We start from the raw sequence: 9,561 nt of genomic DNA, 5'->3' as shown, positions 1-9,561 counted from the left end.
GCAATATGCTGACTCTCTGTAAACCGCTTAGAGAGGCCTGAAAGGCCTATGAAGCGGTATATAAGTCTACTGCTATTGCTATTGCTATTGCTGTAACTGAAGTTCATCTATTTGTCTAGGAGCACAGTTGCTTGGGTGGTTAGGACACGGGGTTGGAAGTTAGCAAGCCTGCGTTTGAGATCGGTGTGCTCCTGTGGGGAGGGGTGAGCTCCAGTCCTCCACTCCTGCTCCTGGCAGGGACATGATGCAACTCCTGGGCATCTCCTGGGCAATGGTGATGTCACTGGCTAATTCTTTCAACCTAGAAGCACCTTGGTGCTTCCAACATAAACGGGATGATCTAGTTGTCTGTCTATTGTCTATCTGTCTGTCTGTATGTCTTTGATACACAGATACGCACACACACACACACACACACACACAGACACACACACACACACACACACTTTTTATGCTGCTCAGGCAGAAACATTTACAAAAAAGAGCCAAGGTGGCGCAGTGGTTAAATGCAGCACTGCAGGCTACTTCAGCTGACTGCAGTTCAGCAGTTCGGCTGTTCAAATCTCACCGGCTCAGGGTTGACTCAGCCTTCCATCCTTCCGAGGTGGGTAAAATGAGGACCCGGATTGTTGTTGGGGGCAATATACTGACTCTGTAAACCGCTTAGAGAGGGCTGAAATCCCTATGAAGCGGTATATAAGTCTAACTGCTATTGCTATTGCTAAAATTAAATGGAATGTCCTGGAAAAGAGTCACCTATTTTTGACCGAGTAACTGGGTAATGATAACCTTCAAACTCTTCCGAAAGCAAGAGTTTGCCATTGGACTTCCGTTCCTTTCTTGGGTTTTATCTTCAAAAATGCCAAGTTCTATTTTTTATGTCTACTAATCACTGAGCTAAAAAGCAAGTATTGTTGCTTACCAGTCCTCTATGGTTGTTCACTATCTTACAAATAATCACTCTGTTTCACCATATTTATTTTCCAGAGTCAATGAGGGGAACTTATGCAAAGTCATGTGGTGTGGAGAATCATTCTTAAATCTCAGACAATCTTAACATAAATGAGAGATAGAAAACAGGGGTAGAATATGAGAACCTTGAAACGAGATTCAGATAAATACGATGGTCTTTGATCAGCACCGAGCGTTTCCACCACAGGCTGACAGCCTTATTTGAATAAATAGAAGAGGAAATGACTTTATTTGATGCAGCAATTCAGATTTAGTGGAATCCTAAGGACTGTTTTGCAAGGGATGCGGTGGCTCAGTGACTAAGACACTGAATCTGCCGATCAGAAAAGTCGGCAGTTTGGCAATTCAAATCCTTAGCGCTGCATAACGGAGTGAGCTCCCGTTACTTGTCCCAGCTTCTGCCAACCCAGTTCAAAAGCATGTAAAAATGCAAGTAGAAAAATAGGGACCAGCTTTGGTGGGAAGGTAACAGCGTTCCGTGCGCCTTCGGCGTTTAGTCCAGAGGTGGGTTTCTTCTGGTTAGGCCTGAATCGGGCGAACCGGTAGTGTCGGCGGCAGTCGCCTCTGCTCACCCGCCTAGATGTTTCTGCGCATGTGCTGAACCGTGTGTGTGAACCGGTAGTCAAAAAAATGGAAACCCACCACTAGTTTAGTTATGCCGGGCATAACTATTTAAGAGCCGAGGTGGCGCAGTGGTTAGGGTGCAGTACTGCAGGCCACTTCAGCTGACTGTTATCTGCAGTTCAGCAGTTCTAATCTCACCGGCTCAAGGTTGATTCAGCCTTCCATCCTTCCGAGGTGGGTGAAATGAGGACCCAGATTTTGGGGGCGATATGCTGACTCTGTAAACCGCTTAGAGAGGGCTGAAAGCCCTATGAAGCGGTATATAAGTCTAACTGCTATTGCTATTTCTATGACCATAGAAATGTCTTTGGACAGTGCTGGCTCTTCGGCTTTGAAACAGAGATGAGCACCGCCCCCTAGAGTCAGGAACAACTAGCACATATGTGCAAGGGAAACCTTTACCTTTTTAAGAACTGTTTTGCACAATTACTGAAAGAGATGGAGGGGTTTTTCTTTTTGCCTTGAATTCCAATGGGACCTGAAGTCTCAACTCTGAACAATAGCTCTCCAGGTTGCAATTCTTCGCGAGCCACCTACAGAGTTCTTTGCTTTCCAGAACATTGTCGCCTGAAAAATTCAATCTCAACTTAGCTCTTTCTTTTCTTTTCTTTTTTCCTTTTGTATTTCTCTGTGGGAGATATTCTGGAAGAACCCTCATAGAGTACAACATGTCCCGGGGCTGGCTGACAATGCTGAACTATTTCTACTGGAATGAACAAGGGCTCCTATATTGCAGAGAGGAGACTTCTAAAATTTCCATCTTTGGGGAAATGTGCCTTGAATTTGCCACTTGTTTTTCCTTGGTAGTCGCGAAGCACTTCGAATGAAATAGTCCGCCCGAGGCAAAATCATCCACTGTTACAGAGAACCGCAGATTTGTTACAGTCGGGTTGAGCTATCTTCTTTTACACAACGCCGGCGTTTGCCTGCAGTGTGTGACAGAAACAACGTGAAGTGGATTTAATGCAAAGTCACGCGCTGGCTCCCCCCCCTGCTCTTCCCCATGAGGACGAAGGCCGAAAGACCGTCATTTGTATTGGGCTTTGAATAGCCAGGTTGGCACAGTGTGGCTTCTTGTATCTTGCAAGGGTGGTTTTGTTGTGAATCGCATTAAATTATGAATTAAGGCTCTCTCTCTCTCTCGCCCGCTTCTCAGTTTTGCTGCAAAGCTGGCTTTGAGGTTTCTCGCAGTGGGTGATGACTGCTGAAGAGTTTGGATGGCTAATTCAGAAGCTGTCAGTTGTTAAGCAAGGTTCCACGTGGCTTCTTTGTGGATGGAGTGTATCCGGTTGCCCTATCAATTATAAACAAGTATTTTCTAAAAACGGGAACTGCTTTAACTTTGTGCTGTGGCTGAGATGGGAAGAATGTTTGTCTGATTTCCAGGCTTGATTGAGAATTGTTTGTTCTCTCTCAATCAACCTGTAAGCGACTGAATTTAATTTAATGCTCATTCCTCTCCCCCTGCCTCCCCTGGTTGCAACTGTGTTGGGTTCCCCCCCCCCACCTCTCATGCTCAAAACCGTATTCCGGCTGACCCGTCTTAGACTTTGAATGTAATCACAAGTCCAATTATTTTCATGGCTGCAAGAGCATAGAAGGAAGGGCTGTTCTGAAAAATCAACAATGACATCATTATTTAACAGCCTTTGATCAGTGGCCACGATTCTTAATTATTTTCAGAACTGAGTTGATTTATATATTGAACATTATAGCTTTCCATTTTTTAAATGTGGATAAAATCATGTTAGGTAGAAATTAGCATACTTTTCTTAAAAGAAGGTCATATTGGCAGATGTATAAGTCCTAGATCAGGGGGTATCAAACTCAATTTCATTGCAGGCCGTATCAGGGAGCCAAAGCTCATGCGCGGAAGGCTGAATGCATGCGCAGATGTGCATGCACTCACATTTGCAAACTGATAGGGAAGTTAAGTGAATACCACGCCTGTTTACAGCTCTCTCTAAGCAGTTTACAGAGTCAGCATATTGCCCCCAACAATCTGGATCCACATTTTACCAACTTGGAAGGATGGAAGGCTGAATCAAGCTTGAGCCGGCCAGGATTGAACTGCTGGCAGGCGGCAGAGTTAGCCTGCAGTATTGCAATACTGCATTCTAACCACTGCGCCACCAGAGCTCTTCATTGTTCCTTTTCCTCAAGTGAAAATACAATGGTCAACAAGAGTGGAAGGATATGGTGAACAGGACTGGAACGAAATGCCCAATCAGATGGATCTATCTATATCTGCATACATATTTGGCACGGTTAGTATTTGATAACTATGAATAACAATTCAACATTAAGCATGTTTTTGAATTGCTTAATCTGAAACAATTCTGTAAGTAGATAGAGGAGGCAGCTTTTTATTGAATCAAATTATTGATTCCTCTAACTCAATTTTGTTTCTACAATTAGCAGTGATTAGCAGTGATTTTTGTTTTTAGGGTTTTAAACTGTTAATTTTGTTATGGATTAGATTTACACCTTGCTATTCCTTCCGGATTTCAAGGTACCCTATTTAGCACTAGATACTCTTATTTCCTCTCTGTATAGAACAGGGCAATTGATATATAGTGACTTGAGATATAGTGACTAGACTGAAATCACCCAGTGTGCACCCATGATTGATGGTGGATCTGAAGCTCCCTAATTTGCTCTTGCTTTTTAACCTTTATACAATACTGACTTTGCTTTCATTGTCCCCATACCTGGAGATTCTGAATATTAAGGTTGAAATCATATGCATGCAAATGATGAAGTCTAGCATTAATCAATGGATACTGTGGCATCAGTTGTCCAATTATAACTGGGTTCCTACTGAGAGTGGCCTGATTTTACCATCGTTCAGATATTATTCAGTCCTCCTTATCTAAATTCAAGAAACTGGAGGACATCAGAGCAAAGACTTGGTGAAGAAGGATGTTTGGGGCTTAAAAAAAAATCCACAAATATTCATTCCTTTACTACAGGGGTGTCAAACTTGATTTCACTCCTGAGATGAATGACGTATAGCTGGCCACCCCCACCCCGCGTCCTGAGGTCAAACACAACGCTGTGTTCAGATCTTCAGACCTGGGGATCAGAACTTAGCACCCCGGTGGCCGGATCTGGCCCCTGGGCCTTGAGTTTGACACCCCTGCTCTACTATATGAGTGTTCATACATTCACAACAATTTCTTCCCTCCGTAGTATCATTAACGCTCCGTAAGCATCTTCTGTCTACTTGAACTGATAACATGATTTTCAAGCACGCCATTCTCATCCCAATCTCTCCCACCTTCCCTGGAATTATCTTGACAGGAAGAATGCTTGTTATAGAAAATCTGCTGTCTGTATGGGTATCAAGCAACAAATGAATAGGTTGTTCTACTAAACCTGACAGGTTGCTGTAAATGCTGGCCTGATATTTGTGATGGGGGATGAGGTGGGGAATATACAGAAAGCCCTACTAAAAATAGCTGTGGTTTGAAGATTCACAGATTTACACTACAGCAGTTATCCTGTCAAGCAGGAGACAGAGCAATATGAAACTTCCCCCCCCCCCCGTTAGCGAGCATTTTCTTTCGCAGAGTTGAGGGCTTGAGGCAATGCTCAACAAACTGTGAGCATAAATTGCAACACACACCACACACACACACACACACAAACACAAACACTGAGTAATGGCAAAGAATTTGCATACTTACATATTTTATTTTCCTGAAAATGCTGGGTTTTTGCTATTTTTCTGAATGCCGCATTCTACTTTTTATTTCTCCCCATCCTCAAATTCAGGGAGAAATTGTAACAGTCTGACTTTTCCTTTATAACAACTTTGTGAGATGGAGCAGCGAGCACAGAATGACAGATCCAAGACACCAGATGAAGCCGGGTTTTGAATTCCGTGGCACGACAAAACCGCGCTCGACTAAAGCGCGCCCAATTAAACCGCGTCGCTGACATCATCAACAGGGCGACAACAGCGAGCGTGGAGAAAGAAGGGCGCTTTAAATAGCGCTTTAAAGCAAGCCAATTCAAGTTAAGGTAAGGTTTAGGTTTAGGGTTAGGTTTAGGGTTAGGATTAGGTTTAGCGTTAGGTTAAGGGTTAGGTTTAGGGTTAGGTTAAGGGTTAGGTTTAGGGTTAGGTTTAGGATTAGGTTTAGGGGGGGTTAGGTTTAGGGGTTAATTTTAGGTTTAGCGTTTACAGCGTGCTTTTTTCTCCACGCTGTTGTCGTGCTGTGATGACGTCAGCTACGCGGTTTTGTCGAGCGCGCTTTAGTCGAACGCGGTTTTGTGGTGGAACCTTGAATTCAGGCTTTAGTCTAATCTTCTACCCACGCTAGCCTTTATAAGATTTAATTTCTCTATATAGCCACCCATCTAGGTTCACTGAACTATAACTCCCAGCATTCCTCTCCACTGATGATGTTGCTGAGGCTTGTCATGATTTACCTATGAATACAGTCTCTGCCATTGCATGTGGGGAAGCTATCTGAGATTGTTATGGTGGTTAATTTACTTTAAAGTTTAGGCATTAAGCAAAGTCAACCTTCAAAGGAGGAGCAAAAGTCAAGGAGGCAACAGAGACAGGATTGAGTTCAAGATATTTTCACAGTACATAGTGGAAACAATGTGGTTACAGGGCTATAAACGTCAACAATTATCTACAAAGCAGGAGATAATTATCTAATGGCTGTTGGTACTTTAATCTCTACCTTCAGCAAAAAGAATTTCCAGTCCCAGTCTTTAGGTGAAATGAAATCTAGAAAATTTATTACCTACCTTTCATCATAACAAAAATAACCCTGAAGTGATGGGACAAAATGAGATTAAAAATAATAAATCTGTACTTTGCCTCATGTTAAAGCCATAATACAGGATAGCGGTTATCAGCAGCAAGAAATGATTCAGCAAGATAATCATTGCCCCAAATCTGAGCAACCGAAAGACAATCTTGGTAAATTTGGCAAAACGACATCTGAACAAGGCAAAAAAAAAAACACCAAACCAACACATAACCGTGAAATAAAATTTAGAAAGCCATCGTATCAATTACTAAATAAAAAAATAAGTCTTAAATATAGCAGACTTCTTTTAATAAATAGAATATGACGTTTATTAAAATTGTAATTTGCCTTCTGACCTTGACACGGGATCAAATCCAGTGTGTTCAATGCAAAATTAGGTTCACCGACAAATGCGCGATAGACATATGTGCGCCGTCAAAACCGCTAATTGATTTTCGACAATAGTGCGCTGATAAATGCGCGACGACAAAATCACGTCATCAACAAACTATAGACAGCCCAGTGAGTGTGAGTTTTTAAACGGTGTGCGGTCACATTGAACTAATTCGCTAATCAAACAGTAATAGTAATTTTTTCGATTTTATTTAACCCTAACCCTAACAGTAATTTTTTCGATTTTATTGTGCTGGTCATTGTGCTTTTGTCAGCGCGATTTTATCGTCGCGAATTTGTTGGTGCGATTTTGACGTCGCGTTTTAATCGGCGCTATTGTCTATCGCGCAATTGTCGGGTCACGCAAAATTATATATTTCTAATATTTCTTTTTACTTAAAATAATGACATTCTGTGTCTTGTGGAAAGTTAAAGGATTGAGAAGTACATCTAAAAGGGGCGAGCCTTATGGTGTTTTCATAAAAACTCATATTTTTACTGATGAAAAGATCTACTGGGTAAGAATTGGTTGGATCAGATTCATGTACAACAAATGGAAACTGAAAAATAATGAGAGGACTAACAATGTCAATTATGGAATCTTAATTGTTAAATGGAAATTTTGGATACTTACGTTTATTATATAATTTTGATGATCAATCATGGGAACAGTCAGATGGCTTATATAATTTTTTATTGCCTAACAATGGACAAACAAACATTTTGCACAATTGTTTCACAAAACTTTCAGCTTATGGATAGAGCATGTAATTGCAGCTGGAGATTTTAATTACTTCTTGAACCTATTAGTCAATTGCGATAAAATTTCTGGCAAAACCCCTCCCAAAATCAGAGTGCTTTCTATGCATACGTTCAGGAAATTAATTTGGTCAATCCTATATATATGAAGGCAAATTTAATTAGGAATATACTTCTTCATCAGATCTGAGGAGTGTGTGTTTATATTTACATTATTTCTAAATACCTCCGTCAGTTCATAATTATCAGGCAAGAAATATGAAGATTTACTAGATTTATAGTCGTAACCCATTATGACTTTTAAGTCAAGGTGATCAGAACCAATTTTATGACATTTTTGTGGTGTTGTTAAGCAAACCATTAGGGTCATTAAGTGAGCACCATGGTCATAAATAAGTACCAATTGTTCAGAATGGACATTTTGTTTTCTGGAAACCAGCAAAATCACAGAACACTGCATCTGGTCATAAATGTGAATTAGTTACTAAGGCCTGAAATGTAGTCATATGAAGTGTGTGTGTGTGTGTGTGTGTGTGTGAGAGAGAGAGAGAGAGAGACAGAGACAGAGACAGAGAGAGACAGAGAGAGAGAGAGAGAGACAGACAGACAGACAGACACAGAGAAAGGTATGACATTTTATGATGGCCAGAAGTAATTTTTCCCTCATAATTTCAAATAAATGACCAGTTTTAAATCGAAGACTATCTGTATTGATTCAGTAACAATATTATTGGGTCTGTGTAAGAAAACCCATTTTGATGTAAGATGATATTTTCAAATGGCACAGCTACATGATCTTTAGCTTATTGATCAATAAAAAAAAACCAATTGATTTTGTTTTTCAAATAAACAGAGGAGCAGCAAATGTGAAGATCGCCTGGGGTGCAGTTAAGGGTTTTATACATGGTAAAACTATGTCTTACTAAACAGAACTGTACTGCAGAGAATTATGAGAGAATGCAAAGAAAGCTTTGGTTATCTATGCTTGGCTCCACCATCTGTATGGTATAGTTAACAACAGGAGCATTAAGAGCTATGCATTCATTTTCTTAAGGAAATGGGTATGTATACATTTAGCCATCTGCTAGGAGATTTGGAATGCTTCAGCCATGCAAGAAATTATAGACTCCATCTATAATGCAATGTGTTTCATTTAATTCTTCATAATAAGAAAACAGTGAACTTGCCAACGGATAAATTAAAAAAAAAAAACAGAAACAACCACCCAAATCTCTCATGAAAATAGCCTGCATGCCAGACTAGAAAGTCCCATTTTATATCCCCGTGAGTGAGATATGTAGAATCCTCTCCTCTGGATATATAGAACATTTCCACTTTTTAAAACCATCGGGAGAAATCTGTAGAAAAAGGCTATTATCTTCCCAACAGCCTCTGATGAACATTTGGAATCTCCAGGAAGCTGGAGAAATCCAGAGAAAGAAGCAAAGGTATTTGTTTTATTTCTATACAATTTTTGCACGAAGTGCCGAAATGGGAGCATACCAGGGGTGGGTTTCAGGCGGTTCGCGGCGGTCCCTGCGAACCGGTTGGTCGGCGAACCCGGAAGTAAATAACTTCCGGGAACGGCGAAGGGCCCGCCCGCCCGCGCTCCTTACCCAGTTTTGACGAGTTCTGCGCTTCCACGCATGCGCAGGACGCATACAGCGCCTGCGCGATTCTCCAGGAGCAGCTGGAGCATCGCACAGACGCTAGTATGCATGCATGCGCCGCGCGCGTGCACGAGGACGCCGCTGGCCCCGTTCCAACCGAACCGGTTAGAACGGGGCAAGAAACCCATCCCTGGAGCATACATGTGCATGAACCAGAAACTAGAAGAACTGCCACCCAGTGCACATGTGCACACCGCAGAGGTGAAATCAACATACCTTTGCAAATGTGCCACCACAAATGTGCCACATGTGCCACCTCCGCACGTGCACAGGACCCTCCGCGCATGTTCAGAGCGTCAAAAACAGGACGTGACGATGTCCGGGCGGGTGGGTGGAGCCTCCCACTGTCACTGCTACCAATTCACCCAAACCGG

This window comes from Thamnophis sirtalis, unplaced genomic scaffold (genome assembly GCF_051295495.1).
Source record: "Thamnophis sirtalis isolate CommonGarterSnake01/CBP01778 unplaced genomic scaffold, rThaSir2_p1.2 scaffold_7, whole genome shotgun sequence".
In the NCBI taxonomy this organism is placed as follows: Eukaryota; Metazoa; Chordata; class Lepidosauria; order Squamata; family Natricidae; genus Thamnophis; species Thamnophis sirtalis.
This window is presented reverse-complemented; position numbering follows the sequence as displayed.